Source organism: Kogia breviceps, chromosome 10 (assembly GCF_026419965.1).
Source record: "Kogia breviceps isolate mKogBre1 chromosome 10, mKogBre1 haplotype 1, whole genome shotgun sequence".
In the NCBI taxonomy this organism is placed as follows: domain Eukaryota; kingdom Metazoa; phylum Chordata; class Mammalia; order Artiodactyla; family Physeteridae; genus Kogia; species Kogia breviceps.
The window spans coordinates 95,326,949-95,346,970 of record NC_081319.1 but is presented as its reverse complement, the minus strand read 5'-3'; the positions used below and the strand labels follow the sequence as shown (position 1 = coordinate 95,346,970).

The 20,022-nt window shown below is 42.6% G+C and overlaps 1 long non-coding RNA gene and 1 pseudogene across 1 annotated transcript in view; both read left to right on the top strand.

Annotated features, from left to right (window-relative positions):
- The first annotated feature begins 1 nt into the window (after position 1).
- Positions 2-20,022, top strand: part of LOC136792038 (uncharacterized) — a 63,207-nt gene continuing 43,186 nt past the window's right edge. The window contains exons 1-2 of the long non-coding RNA XR_010835162.1: positions 2-156; positions 3,255-3,374. This is a non-coding gene — a long non-coding RNA (uncharacterized lncRNA). The remainder of the gene's footprint in view (positions 157-3,254; positions 3,375-20,022) is intronic.
- Positions 15,557-15,945, top strand: LOC131763840 (elongin-C pseudogene; annotated as a pseudogene).

Sequence of the window (20,022 nt, the reverse complement as noted above, 5' to 3'; positions counted from 1 at the left end):
GAATGTAGGTGAAAATAGGGTAATGTACGCAAGCAGACGAAAAGTAAAAATTGGGAAAAGGACTGTAAAGTATTGGAGAAGGAAGGGAATGGCGAAGTTGGAAGTTAAAACTGTAAACCCAGATGATGCCGCTAGTGCGTTGCCTGGTCAGGACAGGTGAGTGCCGGGCTGGGTCCCCGCAGAGATGGCCTCAGCCTACAGACTCTAGGGCTGCATTCTGTAGGGCGGCTAGCCTGCTGCTGCTGGGACCTCGCCGCCCTGAGTTTGCTCATTTGTGTCGCTCAGGAAATACTTTGTGGAGTAGAGAACAGTGCACATAACATATGTAACTCAGAACTGTCTGTAGCAGTCGAGTAATTTCAGCTGCTACAGAGGTTCAGTTCAGTACAAGTGCAATGATTTCAAGCAAACAGCTTTTTAAAAATCGAGAAAAACAAGATTTGTTTTCCACTATTCCTACACCTAAGTCGACCTCCCATCAATTTCTAGGAATTAACTTATTTGTTCAATCAACACATTTATTGAGCACCTGCTAAGTTATCATTGAGCACTAGAAATTTAATAATGATCAAGACACAAATGATGCAGTTTGCCCATGTCATGTACTTAAACCTGTAATTTACACTATTTTCTCTCTATATAGAAATTAAATAATATTCAATATGATAGAATATTAACACTGGAGGGGATCTTAAATGTGGTAGCCTCAAAATGCTGGCCAGAATAATGGATGGACGGATGACAGGCCAACGAATGGAAAAGATATTGTTCACCCCGCTACACCATGGACTCCTCAAGCTCAGTGACCAACATGAAAACTACTGTATTACGAAGTGACTTAAGAGAGCTGAAAGGAAAGTGCTGTGTAGACACAGAAGGTGATGGTTAATTCTCCTTAAGCGCCCAGGGTAAGGGTGCTTCACAAAGACCCTTTGAGCTGAGCCTTAACATTCTAGCTGAATTTTACCAGGTGGAAAAGAAAGTATATGGTGCATACAGGGTTAGAATGCAGTTTGGGAGACTGGCCCATCCCCCTGTGGTCAGTGAAGTGGTAAGAAATGAAGTTCTGAAGGGAACGTGGTTAGAGTTACTGTGGTGAGCGACCTTGAATTCCAGGCTTCCCTTGGACTTGGTTCTCCACTGCCTTCAGAACCAGGAACTTTTGGGATGGGGGAGAGGCAATCAGATCTGGCTTCTTGCCACAGGGAACACAAGGAACCACAGAGGAAAGCATACACAAGAGCAGGAAGAGAACAGAGGCAAGAACTCAGTTTTGATCATCTTTCAACATGAAAATGAAACAGATCAAGAGCCTTCAGAAGTATGAGCAGTATTTAGTGAGACAGAGAAGTCATACACCAATTCGGCTTGTATCTTAGAACAAATAGTCGTTAACAGAGGGACAAACAGAGGGGAGCAGGCCATGGGGGTAGGGAGGGAATCGAATCTGGTCTTGAACGTGATGCATTTGAGATGCTTGATGACTGGCAAACCTGGGGTCTGTTGAAAACTTGGGCTGGAACTTACAGAGGATGGAAAAGGTAAAGAGAAGCATTTAGTGGCCATTACATTTAATTGATACTTGAAGACATGACAATGTAAGAAGTCATCAGAGGGAGAGCATTAAGGGGGGAAATGAATAAAGCTGAAGATGGAACCCTGAAATGACCTAGACCTAAGGTGGACGGTGAGACTAGGAAGGAGTCTGAGAAGGCCAAAGGGACGAGGGAAAATCAAGGGACTGAAAGCGAAGCCAGGAGACAACTTCAAACGGGCGTGTCCGCTCCGTCCAAGCAGGCAGGCCAGCAGAGTCAAGGAGCTGGAGGGCCAGAAAAGGCCCTGTGAATGTGGCAATATCAGGTGGTCCCAAGTTCCAAGAAAGAGTGGGTGTATCTTGAGATTGAGGGCATACTCCAAGGTTGCCAGATTGTAGTGAGCTGCGTATGAAAGTGAGACAGGGACATGGAAGTGATAAAGTGAGGCCGACATGCACTGGTGACAAGGTGGAGTAAGTCAAGATGGTACCGTAGGAGGAGGCGGGCTCGAGAGAAGCGTTTGCGTTCTGCATTTTAAATGGGAGGACTCGGCAGGCAGAGAGGAGGGGGCCATGGAGAGGGTGAGTCAAAAGATACAGCAGAGAGGAATCAGCATTGGAACTGGAGAAGCAGAAGCCTCAAGAGGCTGTTCTGCCAAAAGTCACGATCTATGAGATGTGAACAAAAGCATTCTTTCATCCTTTTATTAAGGGTTACAAGTATTAGTGGTGAAGCTAGAGACATTTCCCCCACCCTGTATGTCTCCATTGATCCTGTTGCAGATATGGAGCTCAAATGCAGTGCGGGTACATTCTGGGCTTGTCCCCGTCACCCTGCCATTGAACGCTGAGGATCAGAAGCCCCACGGGTGACTACTCTTGGGCAAAGCATGAACTCTTCCAAGAAAAATGTGAGGAAGCAATGCCCTACAGCCCAGAAGTTTGAGCAGATTTCCAAACACAAGCCTTGGGAGAGTGTACGTATGAGTCACTGCAAGTAAGCCTGAAGCAGGATGGTGCGACGGATGCTTTGGCGCTGAGAGAGCTCAGAATAAACCGGGAAGCCAAAGTTTTTAAGATAGTTTTACCAAGCAGGGGAAAAAGAAGCCTACATGGAGTTTGAGTACAGTCAGAATTTAAGACCAAATGCAGCCATTTTTGCCTTTTTCATTGCCTGTCTTACACTTACTGCCTTCTCACAGAAATCCTCTAACATTGCAAATTACTTTTATTCATGTTTGCAGAATCTCCTTGAAATGAGTTTGTTTAAAAACTGCAAGATGTTAGAGTTAGCCCTATGCCTTTTAAAAACAAAACTATGTCAAGACCACACCAATTACACAGATTTAGCACACCTGCCAGATGCTTATGGAAGAAAATACACTTCAAGCAAAAGCTAAACATCTGTTGTTCATAAACTTATGCTAATGCTAAGGGGAAGAAAAATCTCAAAATCATAAGCAAGCCTTCTATCAAGGAGCGATTCTTCTGGTTGAGAAGAAAACTCCTATACACTTGTGTGAAACAAAAAGATGATAATAGTTCCAAGACCAATAGTATTGCACGTACACGTATGTATATACGTATATATGCAAATATATATGCTTTAAATTTTTCATAAATGTGTGAAGTCACTGTGGATTGGGTACATTTGGGGAAGGCTTTTGAAGTAGATAAGTTGTTCTTTGCCTTGCATTCAGTACAGAATTTGGATTGGCAGGAAGGAAAACAAAGCATGAGGATGTGGAAGAGCCTGCAGGTGAGGGACAAAGGATGACAAAATAGGAAGAAAGTAGAACCGAGTCATAAAGAGACTTCTGGAATAAAGATCCTAAGTTTGGTGAGTGTGTGAAAGATGTAGTAAGATCTTTCTTCTCTCCATCTGTGGTTCATTCGGTTTTTATTCATTAACTTGGACATTGATTTAGTAACTCAGCAAATATATATTAAGCACCTGGTATATATCAGGCTCTCTGTTAGGGCTAGAGCTGTAGTTCTCATCCGGGCTGATTTTCTCCCCAGGAGGCACTGGGCAATGTCTGAAGATGGTTCTTTTTTTTTTTTTTTTGTGGTACGCGGGCCTCTTACCGTTGTGGCCTCTCCCGTTGCGGAGCGCAGGCTCCAGACGCGCAGGCTCAGCGGCCACGGCTCACGGGCCCAGCCGCTCTGCGGCATGTGGGATCTTCCCGGACCGGGGCACGAACCTGTGTCCCCTGCATCGGCAGGCGGATTCTCAACCACTGCGCCACCAGGGAAGCCCTGAAGATGGTTCTTTATCATCACACCGAGGATGGTGTGCTACTGGCATTTAGTGGGTAGAGACCAGGGATTATGCTACACATCCTACCATGCACAGGACAGCCCTCACACCCAAGAGATTTTCTGGCCCAAAATGTCAATATTGCTGCTGTTGAGAAACACTGGACTGGAGAGTTCAGCTATCCTAGGTGAAGTCCTTGCCCTTTTGGGATCACAGGGGGAACTGACACCGTAAACAGAATTCCAGTGCACTGCACTCCATAGTGAAGCAGGTACTGGGTACTGTGGAAGAGCAGAGTAAGATGTCACTAACTTTGCCTGGGGTTGAAAAGATTTCTGGAAGAAAGTCACATCGCAGATGACTCTTAAAAGATGAGTTGAAACTTGCCCAGGTAGGAAATGTGGGCGGAAGGAGAGTGTTCAAACATGCAGCATATTTGGGACCAGTGGGTAGTTTGACGTAACTGGAACATAGGGTGTGTGGCTGGAGGGGATGGTGAGAGATACGGCTTGGGAGTTAGGTTGGGGCTGCATCCAGGACGGTGCTGTGGGCCCTGTTCATCTCTATCCAGCCACACTCGAGAAGAAGGACAACGCCCACCAAGGCAACCTCGAAGTAGCTGGGTTCTGCTGTTCTGCTTATGGCACTCTTGTCTGTAGATTTCATTTCCTCATCTGGGCTCCGGTAAGCATGTGTCCTCTGAGTTTTGAGTAAAGGTAATAGCGAAATAAAACCCTTGCTGATAATTTGTCCTAAAGATAGAAGCTGTCAGATAATCATTCAGAGTTTAAAAGCTCACGTCACTATTCCTTCAGATGAAGAAAACGGTAGGATAAAAATATAGCAGGGCTTATTAGTAACATCTTACCCATTTTTTCCCTAAATGGTTAGAACATGCTGCCTTTCTCCACTCTTTACATCAACGTTTCTGTTATTAAAGCTGTCTATTTTTCAGTTCTAAATCCTGGGAGGATTTTCCCCATGAATTTAACATGACTGAGGAAACTTGCTCCAGGGTAGAACTTTGCTGCAAATTATCCGAGACTACGCTGCTGAATAAAGAGACTAAAAATGAATCACAGGCTTTTTGTAGCTTCAAATGTGGAGTTGCCTTTCTCCTTCACCCCCAATTTCGTGATTACTCAAAACAGAAAGAGGCCAGCTTTATACAGTGATTTCATGGAACAAATGTCCTTTGTGTTTAAAACTGGAGGCTGCCGCTGATACGGGCCAGGAGAGTGTATGGGGAGAGAGTTAGGGGGTACTACCTAGTACTCCTAGTTAGGGGAGCAGCCATTTCTAAGCTTCTTCAAAGGCCACCCCTGCCCATGCCACACGATGCTTATCACTGGGGGGGGGGGGCGTGCATGACGCTCCTGGGGTCAGGCAGTGCCTTCTAAATGGCACTCGGGTTATCTGTTCAAGCCCAAGTCTCTGCATGTGTATAACCTTGACTACTGGGTTTTAGGTATTATGTAAGTTCTACCAAGAGCAAGTGTATACAAATAATCCATTACACTGGAAAAGGAAACTTAAAGCAGAATTACAAATCTTTCTCAGTGCCCCCTCTTCTGCTTTCTGACTCTTTGCAGGGGAAAGCGTACGGGTTACCCTACACTCTAGTCTATGGGAGCCATGAACCCCGCCCTCATTTTTCAGTAATTGATTCTGGAAAAAGCTTTTCCTTCTTCATTTATCATCCTGATGTTTGAAAGTTCTTTTTCCTTTGGAGAAGCCACCAAGCTTCCCCTCTCCCCTCTGGTATTTAACCTAAATGTATGCACAGTACTACTTAATACTCTTTGGTGGGGTCCCTTAGCATGGGTGCCAACAGAGGCGCAGCACCGGAGGCTAGGCCATTCTAACGGCCTTACGGAAATCACGTCGTTCCATCCTCACAAGGTGCCTGTGAAGTAGGTACTCTTTTGGGCCTCATTTATAGATGAAAACTTGAGGCACAGAAAGATGAAGTGACTCGTAAAGTTCACGGAGCTAGAAAGACGGGGAGCCAGCAGTCAAGTTGTGATGTGATTCGTAATAAAAATATACATTTGGTCTTTGTCACCGTTTCTGGCACAGAGCTCCTCAAACCCTTGGCATTGCCTCCGTGATGAGAGCAATAAATATGTCTTTGGTTATGTTGACGAGGTAACTTTTGGACCTCACCTTGCCAGGGTCCCCAACCATGAGGTTAGAGGGTCGGAACTCAGTCCCATCCCCCAGCCTCTGGGAAGGGGAGAGTCTGGAGCTTGAATCCCTCACCAACAGCCAGTGACTTAATCAATCATGCTTATGTAACGAAGCCTCCATAAAATCCGAAAGGAGAGGGTTCAGAGAGCTTCTGGTTGGTGAACGTGTGGAGACTTGGGGTGCCTAGAGAGGGCATGGGAGCTCGGCACCCTTTCCCACACACCTTGCCCTAAGCATCTCTTCCATCTGGCTCCTCCCGGGTTCTATATATATTTTTTTATAATGAACCGGTGATCTAGTAAGTGAAATGTCTCTCGGAGTTCTACGAGCCGCTCTAGCAAATTAATCAAACCTGAGGAGGGGGCTATGGGAGCCTCTGGTTTATAGCCAGTCAGAAACACAGGTAACAACCTGGGCTTGCGATTTACCTCAGGAGTCGGGGAGAGCAGTCTCGCCGGACTGAACCCTTACCCGTGGAATCTGATGCTGTCTCCGTGTAGATGGTGTTAGAACTGAGTTGAATTCGCGAGACCCTGCTGATATCTGAGAATTGCTTGGTGTGGTGTAGGAAGCCCCCATCCCTGACACCCACACTGGGATTAATTCACAGATGCAGGCCAGTGGGGTTCTGAAGCCCCATCCAACATGGCAGCAGAGTCACACAGGGCCTCTGATGGTCTCACCCAGAATGTCTGAAGGGACTTAATGGCAAATAAATGGTTTTGCTTCTTTGGTTTTTGTTTGTTTGTTTTAATGAGCATGGCAGCCCAAATTTTCTCCACCCCCTTGAGTTTGAGGTTACAGCTGTTGATTGCAAGAATCCTCACTGTTTGTGGTTCTTATACTTCTGCTTTGAAACAGCCCAATTCCACCGCATGAAGCAATTTTTAAAATCATCATGTGTTTTCTAGGGGGGAAAAAAAAAAAAACCTTAAACAAACAAGGTATACAGGTAGATTGGGGGATGAGATTAGGAGTCTGGGATGTCCAACGCTGTGTTTTTGACCGACTGAAAGGATTGTTGAAAACAACTGAAAGACTTACATGTTGGCTAGCTAGTGCACTTTCAAAGTATCATTGTTAATACCCATTTCTTTGCCAGCCCAACTCAGCTGGCTTCATGTTACCACCAGTAATCCCTGAGGAGAGAACAGGAGCCTGGGCTGGTTAGGCCTTCGAGCTGGAGGGGAGGATGTGTGTGCACTGCGTCCTCTTTCTGTAACCAGCACGGTGGACGCTCGGAGGGCAGCCCCCGTTCCAGGCCCACACCCACCAGGAAAAAGGCCAGCATACGAGAGCCAACTCCACAAAGCATTCTTGAGAAATGGATACTTCGCTCAAGACATTGAGGAAAGATGGGAATGGACTCACATTATATATACACAGTGTGGCAAAAATGTCTAAAACCCCCCATGCAAGCATCTCTGTTCTTCCTTTCCAGACACCATAAGCAGAAACAAAGAGAGGAAACAAGAAAATGAGCCTAATAAATATAAGGAAGGAAAATACAGAGGAAGAAAGAACAAAGGAATAGAAAATATTTTTCTTTAAACTCAGGTGAACCAAATATCTTTGTTGGCTGAGTTAGCAAAGGAGAGTCAGCTGGGGGGTGATAGTGAAATAAACTCATGAAATGAAAGTATTTGTTCCTTCTCTTTAGGGCTGTTTATTACTTATGAACCATGAGGGTAATGTACAATGTCAGGAGAGTGAAGATGGTAGAATTCATTCCTTACTGTATGTCTCTGACCATCGACAGTCATCCCTCAGTATCCACAGGATTTGGCTCCAGGACCCTTCACAGGTTCCAAAATCTGCAGATGCTCACGTTCCTTACATAAAATGGTGTGGTATTTGCATATAACCTAAGCGTGTCCTCCCGTATACTTTAAATCATCTGTAGATTACTTGTAACACCTAATAAAATGGAGCTGCCATGTAAACAGTTGTCAACATGCAACGAATTTCAGTTTTGCTTTTTGGAGCTTTTTGGAATTTTGTTTTTTCAAATATTTTTGATTCATGGTTGAATATTAGAATATGGAACCCACAGATACAGAGAGCTGACTGTATATGCAGTTTGTCAAGAGATGATGCAAGCCACATCTGTTAATGGAAGCCTTCACCGAGGCTTGGTGCAAGAAATCATTGGGTTATCAGTAGAGCTCAGCTTTTCAGCTCACAAGTTGCTCAACTATACTGTAAAAGGAAGAAACTGAATCTGTCTGTCAGGACCTCATGTTTACTGCCCTTGAACTTGAGTATCAGTGGCTTAGGAATGAAGGAAAGGTCATATTTGGATGTAAATGTCTAGCTTGTTATCCTGACTCATCTGAGTCATAAGATAATACCTCTGTTTTTTAAGGAAAACCAAAGACTGCTTATCTCAACGCTACTGGGTGTCAGCCACCAGGGCCGGCACCACCCCAGGCACCTGCTGCACCTGGACACAGCATCCAGCTGACACATTAACTGTTTGACACATTGCTGCCTATAAACACATCTGCTCAGGGCACTTGCCACCGCCGGCAGAGCTCAACCCACACTCCTCGAAAGTCAAAATCCTTCATCACTTAGCCTCTACAGACCTTTCTAGACTGGGTTCTTGTTCCACCTGTTATCCCACCAGTGCTGAGACTGGAGTAAACTATTCAGCTCTTCTGAATGTGGTTTGCATCCCCTCTCTTCGCACTCCCGGACCTTTGCTGAAATGTTTCCTAATGCCTGGAGAGCTTTTTTTTCCTTGCCTCTTTGCATCGTGTCTGGATTCACCTGACCTAAACTTTCTTCAGGCTCCAGCTGAAATCTCCCCACTTGCACAAATCCTTCCACGAGTCTTCCCTCCTCTGTCAAAATGAATTTCCTTTTCCATTATAACTGAGAGCGCTGTGCACCAACACATAGCATCAGAGGGGTTTTGTTTGCATTTTAATGCATATGCCTGGATTATAATAGTTCCTCCTTTGTACTTACTGTTATCTAGCATATTATATATTTACTTATTTATTTCTTTATTGTCTGTCTGCATAAAGTACAGGGACTTTGTCTGCTTTGTTTATTGCTGTATCCCCATCGTCTGAACAGTGCTTAACAGATAGTAGGTACTCAATAAACATTTTTAAAATTAATAAGTGAGTGACTCATGGGAGCCTAGAAATCCCAGATTGCCCTCATCTTTCCATCACCTCAGAGTGGCTGGCAAAGTGCTTTGCACGTGATTCTCGAATCCAACTGGATTCAAGAGCCAGCCACTGGGATCTGGCTATGTATATCTCCTCTGCTTTGAAGAGATGTGTATTTAACTGCGATTATACAGCTGTAGTGCTGTGAGGCAGGCAGACATGATGGAGGATGAGACTCTTACAGGAAAATTCTAGGTTAATAGGCAACCCTAATTGCTAAATCTATTTAGGAAGAGGAAATCAGTTAAATTAAGAATCCTTCATGTAAGAGAACCCAGTAAGAAGCCGTTGGGCAAAATTTTTCATTTCTCATTCACTTCAATCAGCTTCCTTAGAGAAGGCAGCAAGACAGCAGGACTTCAGCAAGAGTATTTTATTGGCCCCAAAGCTAAGCTCTCATGAGTACAGAAACCAAGAGGAAAGGACAAGCTGGTCTTTGGCTACTAGATTCTTCTTTGGCATGTGCTCGGGAGGAAGCTGCCATGTCGTCTCTCCCAAGATTGAAAGGATTATCACTGCGAAAGCTGAGGCTCTCATGCTTGAGTCGTTGCCAGCATGCTTCCAATTTGGAGAGTTAATCCCCCTAATTGGGTACAATCAGACCCATCTCCACTGAAGCCAGCAACACAGAAGCCCCATGCAATTCACCTCTATTGCTCTGTCTTCAGTTATTTGGTCTGAAAAGATAAATCTTTTTTCCCCTTAATATTTGCAAGTTTAAACTGTTTCCATCCTCATCTTCTGCAGCACCTTAAGAACCACAGGGTCCATTCCTTTTTTCTGAGAAATCCAACAAAATACATTAAAAATGAAGATATACAATAATATGAATATAAGAATTACCAACATCAATTCCAACAGAAGTATTTTATGTAAATACCTGTAGTCAGAGCTCGTATTCAGAAGCAGAGTGGTAACCTTAGTATCAGCTCCATCAAGATTCTAGCTAAGCTCTGTCACGAACAGTGTGAATTAGGGCAAGCAATAACTCTGATCTCCTCATCTATAAAGTAGGGATAAAAATAATACCTATTCACAGTTATTTTGCAAAGATTAAATGAGATAACGCTCATACAGCACATAGCACTGCACCTGGAATATAGTAACCACTTCATAAGTGATGAATGAATGAATGAATAAATTGCCAGGTATCCTCCAAACCACTGATCCAGACCTGCTACATTTCTGAGACAACAGGACTTATTCTCATGCCCCAAACAAGTGGGTCCCAAGGCTACTGTTTACAGCTGTTCTGGTTGTAACCTAAGGGGCACCATTCACAGTTCATACGCCAAGGATTTGTATATTAACTATTACAATTTTACTGCATATTACAATGCTTTTCTAATAGATGGAAAAGTGTCAAGAGGAAGGGGAGACTTTTTCTACTTTGCACAAAGGCACTGTACAGGCAAGTCCTGGCCCTGGGCAGTAAAGACAAGCATTGGCGCCAGCTCCCTGCATGAAAGCAAGCCGGGTTAGATGACTGGTTTTAGCCACAGTTGGGCTCATTCACGGGACTCTAAACACTATAAGTATTGTTGAATAGGGCTGAAAAGCTGCTCTCACTGGACAGTCATTTGGTTTGTAAATGTTAGCTACTGTGTTTGCTGCCCTTACTATAATCATTATTTCATTTTACTGTATTCTTTAATATGTTTGAATTCATCACAGAGGCCATGCTTATCTCTGTGATGAGACAATAGTTTGTCAGCATCATCCACCTGCCATAATGAAGATCAAAAGGCAAACCAAGTTAGCATAATGCCATCCTGAAGCCAGCCACCCCTCCCTGGAACTAGGCCCTCTGCAGACCCAGCCTCTCTCTTTGGACTGAAAACAGATCCTGAATCTGGACAGAGGACCTGAACTACCCCAGCTGGCTAACTGGGGGATGACAAGAAGGACGGGTAAAATAAAACAAGGTTTGTGAGTTCTGGAAAGCAAAGTTAACCATCATGACAACCGCAGGGCAGCAGTCAGAGATGGCCTCTTGAGTGGCCACCTGAACAGGGTGTCCTGGGAACCAGAAACAGTCACAAGGACAGGCTGTAGCTCCAGCATAGGAGTCTCTCCCTTCTTCAAGCCCCTATAACACACTATTTGTACCTCCCTATATCAGACTTACACATTGCCTGGTCATCTTCCTGGAAGTGTGTTCATAAAGGGCAAAGGATATAAGAACCGTGACTCCTCTCTTTCTTGCTTATTTATAGCGCAACAGCAAGTCCATGCTGGTTGATCCACCCACTTTCGTAATACACTTCTCTATATCTTAATGATCGTGGTGGTGGTTACACAACTCTGTGCATTTCTGAAAACCCACAGAACTGTACACAACAAAAGACTGACTGTTACTGTGTGTAAATGAGAGGTGATGGCAGACACCATTGTCGCCTACCCAGTAGCCTTTCTCCCATACCCTGCCTGCCAATCCCCCTTGTCATTGGTTGGTTTCAGAATGGCCTTTGAAAATGAAAACACAATGTCAGAGATATCTGTATCTCCACATTCATGGCAGCGTTATTTACAATAGCTAAGACATGGAAACAACCTAAGTGTCCATCAGCAGATGAATGGCTAAAGAAGTTGTGAGATAAATATGATAGAATAGTGTTAAGCCATAGAAAAGAAACAAATCTTGCTATTTGTGATAATGTGGATGGACCTTGAGGGCAATATGCAAAGTGAAATAAACCAGATAGAGAAAGAAAAATACTGCAACATTTGACATAATTCTTACCAATCGAAGATTTGAAGGTGTGGAAGCTTCTGCTTGAGTTCTTTCTTTAAAAGGGGGTTTTAGGGGGACTCGTGTGCCCTTTTCTTTTGTGGCTTTCGGTATTGTGTGAGGATGTGATGCCTGGAGCTGCTACTGCCATCTTGTGAAAATGAGGAGAGCTAGCACACATGCAAAGTATGGCAGATCAGACAGGTCATTCTCCTTTTTTTTTTTTTTTTTTTTTTTTTTTTTTGCGGTACGCGGGCCTCTCACTGTTGTGGCCTCTCCAGTTGCAGAGCACAGGCTCCGGACGCGCAGGCTCAGCGGCCATGGCTCACGGGCCCAGCCGCTCTGCGGCATGTGGGATCTTCCCGGACCGGGGCACGAACCCGTGTCCCCTGCATCGACAGGCGGACTCTCAACCACTGTGCCACCAGGGAAGCCCCAGACAGGTCATTCTGACAACATCGAGCAGCTGAATTCACTGATCCTGGAGACCCAGCCCACCCCAGCCCACTCCTACTACCTCCTGACTTAACCGCTATGGGAGGTAATACATGTTTTCTTATTATTAAAGCTGCTTTATTTGGTTTGCCTATTACCTACAGCCAGAAACATTGTGATTAATACACGGGTGCCATGCTGTTAGAAATGGGTCAGGAGTCCTCCTGTAGAGTTGTATCCAAGAACACACACACGACAGATGTCTGTTATGCCGTCTCCAGGATGCACTGTTTGTTTTGTTGCAGCATCGTCTCTTGATTACCAGTTGGCTTTTGCTACCTATGGAGCCACTTGTACCTAATTCAACCAATAACAAACTCTAGAAACTTAAGACAACAGCACCTTTAAGGCTGTTAAAATTTGTCTTGGTTTCCATGATGATCCATTTCCTTTTCCTCCTCTCTGGGTCCTTTCCTGCTGGTTGAATACTCCATTTTCAGCCCCTCACATGTATAGTCTCTGACTGAGTCTGCTGTCAACGGGGCTTTCCAATGACTTCTTTGTTGTCTTCATCTGTCTAAAGCTTCACCTTTCTTTAGCATTTATTTTCATCTTAAAACTCTATAGGGACTTCCCTGGTGGCACAGTGTTAAGAATCCGCCTGCCAATGCAGGAGACACAGGTTCAAGCCCTGGTCCGGGAAGATCCCACATGCCGCAGAGCGACTAAGCCCGTGAGCCACAACTACTGAGCCTGTGCTGTAGAGCCCACGTGCCACAACTACTGAGCCCTCACGCCTACAGCCTATGCTTTGCAACAAGAGAAGCCACTGCAATGAGAAGCCTGCACACCACAACGAAGAGTAGCCCCCCGCTCACTGCAGCTAGAGAAAAGCCCGCGTGCAGCAACAAAGATCCAGCGCAGCCAAAAATAGATAAATAAATTAAAAAAAATTTTTTTAAACTCTATATTCTTCCTTTCCTTCTTTTCTTGACTTTACATAAAATCAAGGTGGTCCACTGAAAGTTATGTTTAAGAATTAATGTGAAGAAAACAATTTTTAAATCCTTTATGCCTTTTTAAAAACCTCTTTATTCATCACCTTATTGTTTTATTTTTGTTTTTCATATTTTTCACTGATTGAAAATGCTTATCATCCAGGTCATTGGAAGCCTCTTTAGTCCTACTGAACTCTTTCAGATTCGACATCTTTGTCCTTAATTAACTCAGATTTGATGATCTCCTTATTAATCCAACAGAAAGGGCCCCTCCCCTATCCTTTCTGCTCCACAACTGCAAGAAAAAAAATTATTTGCCACCGGCATCTTGCAGGCAGTGTGCCAAGCAAGCAGTACATCAAGCAGCCAACATTTTTCATCAGAACTCAACCTATTTCATATATCTTTCCCTAAAATGCCTAGCATAGTCATTTGTTGAGTAGATGCTCAATAACTTAAATTTTTTGAATAAAATTAAATTGAATGTCTACAGTCAGTACTAGATGACCAGCAACACACAAATTTTGGCTATTTTGGAACCCATGGAAAAGGACCTCAACACTGGCAGCGTCTTGAGATCCCAATACAATTCAAGCAACTCAGGACCATCAAGAGCTGAATATTTATGATGTGAGTTATCTAGTTCTAGTCCATTGCTTCACCTTCTGCTTGCTGACACCTCTTGTTCTAATATCTAAAATATTATAAAATATCTAGTATGTATTAATTAGTTAAACGCCAGGAGTTTGACCCTAAGAGTAAAGCTTTGGGAATGTTAGGGGAATTGCAGTATCCGGGATCTTAGCCTTCATGAGGAAGGAGGCAGGATGGAATTTGTATGAAGATTCTCAAAATGTCCACTCAGTTTATTATTATTTTTGATTGCAGTATGATATCATACAGGCTTTCATATCTTATTTTTTCTCCTTCTATCACAAGTCCTCAGTTCTCACCTCTGGTGTCAGCCAGATTTCACTTCATTTATTCATTCATTCACTTCAACAGCTACTTATTGTGTGTCACCTGGGGGCCCAAGCACACTTCTGGGTGCTGAGTATGTATAACAGGGAACAAAACAGACAGAACTCCTGCCCTCCTGGAGCTTACATTCTAGTGTGAGACCCTGCAATGTAATAAATCCATAAACTCAGGAAGAGCTTAGTTCTTTTTAGATAAATAAAGCTGAGAAAGGAACTGTTGAGGGATGGCCTCTCTGAAGAGGTGCTGTTTGCACTAAGGCCTGATTTTAAGAGACTTCTTATTTTTGAACATTCTTTACCTATTTCCTTCTTTTGTCTCTGTTAGAGGTATCTTGCAGCAAGGAATAGAAGGACTGAAGTCTAGTCATGTGATGTTGGGAAAGTCCCTTTACTTCCCTGGTCCCACTTTCCATGATAGCAAAATAAGGATGCTGGATCACCCAGAGGCTCTTTGCAGTTCTGAAATAATAACATTTTGTGTTAATAACACTTTATTCCTACAGAACACACACAAGAAATGCCTCTAGTCACTATTTGCCTTTTCTAACAGTTAACATCTTTTTTTTTTTTCGATATCAGGAATCTAAGTGGTCAATACTCTTTTGTTTGTCTATGGGATCACTTTGTTTTGTAAATTGTGTAAAGAGAAGTTGGTACAATCCTAGCATTTTCATGAAGTAGGAAACATGATTCAGACGTGTTGGTAAGATACACAATACTGGGGACATGTCTTCCGTTGGGGTTTAGACTGTCAACAGATTAAACCAGAGAGAGATGTCTAAAGGGGTTCTGATCTTGTCTATTTCCGCTTGCTCTCTCTTTTTTTTTAAGCGATGAAAAGTTCAGAAAACTCAGGTGAGAAAAAAGTAAAGAAAGAAATATTGAAATCTCTTAAGGCAGCTGTATCTGACCAGGAAAAACAACCACTAACATGTTTGTCAGCGCAAGGGGGAAGGAGATAACAGTGTTGATATTTACAGACCTTTGGTGCTCATTTTACCTGGGGGAACTTTATGGACATAAGATGCCAGACCTCTCAACAGTCAGGGTTGCCTGGTTAAAAGTCAGGTCTCAGATCAGGATCGGCGCTGCATGCCCCGGGAGTCAAAAGACCCAGGATAGGATTGGTTGAGACTTTCCAGGAACGACGACCTTCCTCTTAGTCTTGGCCTGTGGGAGAAGGGAGGGGGCGCTGCGCACTTCCTGGGGGGACGGGCGTCCGACTCAGCGAGTCCCTGCCTCACTAGGAAACTACTAAAGTTCCTGTGGACGCAAAGTAGAATTTCATAAGAACATAATGGATGGAGAAGAGAAAACCTATGGTGGCTGTGAGGGCCCTGACGCCATGTATGTCAAATTGATATTTTCGGATGGTCATGAATTTATTGTGAAAAGAGAACATGCGCTAACATCAGGAACAATAAAAGCCATGTTGAGTGGCCCAGGTCAGTTTGCTGAGAACGAAACTAATGAAGTCAATTTTAGAGAGATCCCTTCACATGTGCTATCAGAAGTATGCATGTATTTTACCTACAAGGTTCGCTACACTAACAGCTCCACGGAGATTCCTATTTTCCAATTGCACCAGAAATTGCACCGGAACTGCTGATGGCTGCAAACTTCCTAGATTGTTAAATAAAATAAATTATAATAAACTATTAACTTTTTTCAGTATTTAATAGCTGTAGTTCAGTTAGTAATTTTTTCATATATAGCATGTTGCCTGTGTGCAATTGAACTTTAAAGTTCGTTGCAAAGCAGATTATCTTCTGTTCTTTTGCATAGCAATCAGAGTTGAAATTTGCTACATCAACAAATTAAGGACATTTTCACAAATTGAGAAATAAATATGCCAATTCAAGAAAAAAAAAAAAAAGTCAGGTCTCATTATCTCCTGGTTAACAATTCACATTTTGAAACGGAAGACCTAGACTCGAATGTAATCCTGTCTTCAGGCTTGAAGAGAAGTAAAGCGCTATTTTAATCTAATACATAAGTAAAAGCAGGAAAATCCTCTCCGGACAGTAGAAGATGTTCATGGTTCTATTGTACTTCCTGACTGTAAATGTGTGAAAGAAAATTTCAGGAGAAAATATTCCCCAAAGTAACCTTTTTAAATGTTAAACCACTGCATTTTGGAAACCGAGATAAAGAGCTTTGTACTCCCAGCTATTTCTCTGTTCCTTTTCCCTGAACTAAACCTCCTGTGTAATAGTTTCTTTGGTGTGCTTTGTTTTGAAGAGATGTTTCATGTTGCTGCAGTGCCTTGTGTCAGTAATCAGAGGCGCACGGAGTCAAACTTGGCCTTTGGAAAACAACCCGGATAATGACTGCCTGTAGTTATATAAATGTTTAAATAACAACGGGTTTTTAATTTAATTTAATGTAGGTAAAACTGAGCACATCCTTACCCAATGCCTCTCCTTGTAAGTGGCTACCGTGTCGTGTGAGTAACCTTAGGATAGAACCTGGTAGCACAATCAGAAACATAGTAGGTGCTTTAAAAATATTTAAAAGATGAATGAATGAATGAATGAGTGAATGCTTAATAAATATGCTTGGTCTGATCCTAAAACAACTTTTTCTTCCCTTTAGAAATTTGGCCTTTTAGTCATCACTTTTTAGCATGTTAATTTCAAAAGTATGCTAACATTGAAGAGTAATTAACAACAGAGAGTAATTGACAATATGCCTTGTTTAACACTGTCCCCCCTTCCCAAATAAATTCATGCGTTATGACTCTCCAGAGATGGATAGAACAAAACCAGCTGAGATGGGAATATCTGATGGCTTCTTTTCCCCCCACCAACTGTCTTGTACTCAGAGCAAAGCCACAGTTTCAACGGCCTCAGGGGTCCGCACTCCAGGCTCGCTGCAGAATCTTCCCTTACTGACCCTAGACTTGTTTAGCAGAGCCTAAAGTCACCAACCTGCGGGGTAAATTACCCTCCTCCCCACCCCTCAACATTCCCAAAGGTTCATCTCAAATTCTGTTTGTCAAAATGGGAAGTGTGCTTGGTCTCACCACTTGAAGCCAAAAGTTTTAACTATATTCTTTGCTTTTCCTCCAGAAACACACTCTTCTGCAGTTTCCCAGATCTTACTTTGAAGTGCTCTCTGGAGTTAGCAAAACAAATAGGAAAAGCCTAAGTAAACTATGCAAGGACATCAGCCAGTGGATAATTAGATGACCGTAGCAATGCTGGAACTTGCCTGACCCAGGAGAGAGGGCAGCACTGAGAGTGCAGTTTTCAGGTCAAAGCCCCGGGGTGCTGACCACCATGGTGGAGAGGTGTGTGTAAAGGAGGGTGCCTTAGGCGTCCACTCAGGGAGTAGAGGGAAATGCTTAACCCCTGAGGTATCTCTTCCTTGTGTTTATTTATTCATCGACAACTTGGAGGACCCTTTAGCATTCCTAGAGAAGCTGCAGAGTATGAGAAAGTATGCAGTGGAATGGGGGTGTGGCAGTGCCCCCTTCTCCCCAGACACCCTGTCCTTTTCTCTCCACTTCTCACTGATACAGAATCCCCAGGCACTAAATCTACTGGTGATCTCTGTGACTAGACACAAGCGGCTTCCCCAGAGGGCAATGTGATCTCAGTATTACACAATCACGTTTTTTTTTTTTTAAAATAAACAGTTATTATTTAACTTATGGAAAAATCTTAACAAACAAAAGAAACAAAAAATAATAAGCAAACACCTATGCCCACCACCAGGAGCAAGCAGATGTGAATATTTTGCTTATTCACTTTAGTTCCTTTTTCTTTAAGAAATAAGATTTTATAGCACCCTCCCTCAAATTAAGTATCTCCACAGCTATTCTCATGGTTTCTTTTACAAATTGCTTTGATTTTAATTATGAGCAATTCAAAAGTGCAAAAAAAGAATAGAAAATGATGACTGACTATCTTTATACACACCATCAAGATTATTTATTTTGCCTTATTTGTTTGAAATCTTGCTCTAACTTTCTATTCTAGAAACTTTCAGGCATATACAAAAGTAGGAAGAATAGTATAATGAGTCCATGTACCCATCAACAAGCTTCAACAATTTTCAACTCATGGCCTTGTTTTATCTATAATATAGATACAGAGGATATAGATTCTATACGTCTATTCACTTCTACCCATCACATTAGTTATCTATGAATATTTCAGTATGTGTCTCTTAAAGATAACTTAAAAAACATACCTGTAATGCCATTATCATACTTGAATATAATGATAATTTACTAATATTAGCCAATATCCAGTCAGTGTTCAAATTTTCAAATGTCTTTTTTTTTTTTAACATCTTCATTGGAGTATAACTGTTTTACAATAGTGTGTTAGTTTCTCCTTTACAACAAAGTGAATCAGTTATACATATACATATGTTCCCATATCTCTTCCCTCTTGCGTCACCCTCTCTCCCACCCTCCCTATCCCACCCCTCTAGGTGGTCACAAAGCACAGAGGTGATCTCCCTGTGCTATGCGGCTGCTTCCCACTAGCTATCTATTTTACGTTTGGTAGTGTATATATGTCCCTGCCACTCTCTCACTTCGTCACAGCTAACCCTTCCCCCTCCCCATATCCTCAAGTCCAAGCTCTAGTAAGTCTGTGTTTTATTCCCATCCTACCACTAATCTCTTCATGACATTTTTTTTTCTTAGAGTCCATATATATGTGTTAGCATACGGTATTTGTTTTTCTCCTTCTGACTTACTTCACTCTGTATGACAGACTCCAGGTCTATCCACCTCATTACAAATAACTCAGTTTCATTTCTTTTTATGGCTGAGTAATATCCCATTGTATATATGTGCCACATCTTCTTTATCCATTCATCTGTTGATGGACACTTAGGTTGCTTCCATGTCCTGGCTATAGTAAATAGAGCTGCAATGAACATTTTGGTACATGACTCTTTTTGAATTATGGTTTTCTTATAAAAACTTTTTTATAGTTTTTATGCTTGAATCAGGATTCAGATAAGGTGCACCCATTGCCACTGATTTGATACAACTTTTAAATCTCTTTTAATCTTTAAGTGTGTCCTCTTCTTTATTCTCTCCCCCAATCCCTGTCCCTTGTAATTGACTTACTAAGAAACTAGGTCTTCATTTTTCCTGTAGAATTTTGTACAATGTGGATTTTTCACCCCTGTTGTGTTGTTAAACATGTTCTTGTGTCTTCTGTATTTCCTGTAAATTGGTTATTGGGTCTAGAGGCTACTTCAGATTCTGGTTATTTCTGCAGGGCTAGATGACTTCAAGGGGGGCAGGGGTGCTCTTCCAACAGGAAGCAGATAAAGTCCGGTTTTCTCTTTCTGTGATATAAGCAGCCTTGCTGCTCAATGCCTAGATTCATTCACTCATCGGGTGTTGCAAGTTGATTCAATTCTATCATTCCTTCATACTTATAGCAAGAATATTTCTATGAAGAGAAAATCCCCTGTATCTCCTATTTGACTATCAATTGCATGGCTCCTTGGGAATGGCTGGATTAATGCTTAACCAGTTTACAAAATAAGATATTTGTTTCCTAGAATCTTCCAGTGATGATCAATTAGGTTCTTGTTTATTTGTTATTATTATAAACCTACGGATTTAACATATTTGATGTGTTTCAACCCAGTGCTGTTGTTTTTGGTTTTGATGATTAAATTGTCCCATCTTTGGCCAGTGAGAGCCTCTTTAATTGGCTCCTGAATCATTTGATGTGA